Raw genomic sequence first — 1509 nt, 5'->3', positions numbered from 1 at the left:
GTCTTATAATCCTATGCAATTATAACACGAGTCATATACAAAATGAAATATCAAATATTCAATTTATATATGTATAAGATTCATGATATTTTATTTTATATGTCATAGAAGGATAAAGATAACCACACATAAATATATTTGTTAGTATAATTATATCTTAATTTTTTTATTTAAAAGTAGTATATTTTATATTTTTTAATTTTTAATATATATTTAATTAACGTGCCCTCTAGGGTTTAGTAACGTGCTCTACTAGGGCTTTTGGAAAAATCTTAATTTTTAAATTCTGAGTTAGTCATTGACTTTGTTTAATATGGTAAACACCATTGACCATGGGAAGCCAAGCTTAACCTGCAGTACAACAGCAGGGGCATTCTTTAAATGAGGAGGAAGAGATAATAGGATTTGATGATGCAGATATTAGAACAGAGATTGATAAATGCTCGAGAAGCTTGATGGGTAGAGTAATGGCTGATCGATCGTTTAGTGCAGGGATTATGAAATCTGCAATGTACGTAATTTGGGGCCATCCTAAAGGGTTTAAGGTGCAAAGTCATGGGGATAATATTTTTTAATTATATTTTGATAATGAAATTGACGCAGTAAGAGTGGAGAATGGTGCATCATGGCTATTCAAAAATTTCATTATCAATATAAGAGGATGGAAACAGGGTGAAACGCTGGAAGATAAGGATTTTGCTAATGTCCCTATTTGGATTTAATTATGGGGATTACCGGAATATTGCAAAATAAAGGAGTTAGGGAGGAAGATCGGAAGGGCATATGGGGATGTGATCGATTCAGACCTCTTTCAAATGCGCTAGAGAGAAGAGAAAGTTTTTAAAGTACAAGTTCAGATGGATGTAACGAAGCCGCTAAGGAGAATTATTAAGGTGGTAGGGCCAAACCAAAAAGTGATTGAACTGCAGCTAATGTATGAGAGAATAGAAACTTTCTACAATTATTGTGGTTTTATTGGCCATGATGTTAAAAACTATAACGAACAAGTGAAAGCGGCTTTTGAAAGAGAGGTAGAGGAGGAGAGATGGGGGAATGGCTACGAGCAGAGCTAGCGGGTAGAAGAATTGGAGATCAGAAAGAGAGTGGCAATCTTAGAACTATGAGTAAAGAGAGAGGGGGAGGATCCAAATCTAAAAATCCAACTCCTATCAATTTACTTAAAGGATTGGCCAATCTCTCTGTTAAAGGGGATCGGAGGACATGGGAGGAAGAAGAGGAGGAGAAAGTTCAGAGTATGGCAGCGGCTATAGTCGTTACTGGTTAGGAAGGAGGAAAGCAGGGGAGAGTAGAATCTCAGCTCGGAAAAGACTGCAGACAACTTTAGTGGTGATAACAAGCTGCCATGTGGAAGTCATGAAGAAAGCCTGCAACAACAATGTGAATCGAATGAGATAAGTGTAGAAACTCTGAATAAAGATAGGAAGTAATCATTGAAGAAACTATCTCGTAAAGCTCAAACAGCAAAAATAATTTTGGGGATTAAAAGAA

This window comes from Arachis ipaensis, chromosome B04 (genome assembly GCF_000816755.2).
Source record: "Arachis ipaensis cultivar K30076 chromosome B04, Araip1.1, whole genome shotgun sequence".
NCBI classification, from domain to species: domain Eukaryota; kingdom Viridiplantae; phylum Streptophyta; class Magnoliopsida; order Fabales; family Fabaceae; genus Arachis; species Arachis ipaensis.
This window is presented reverse-complemented; position numbering follows the sequence as displayed.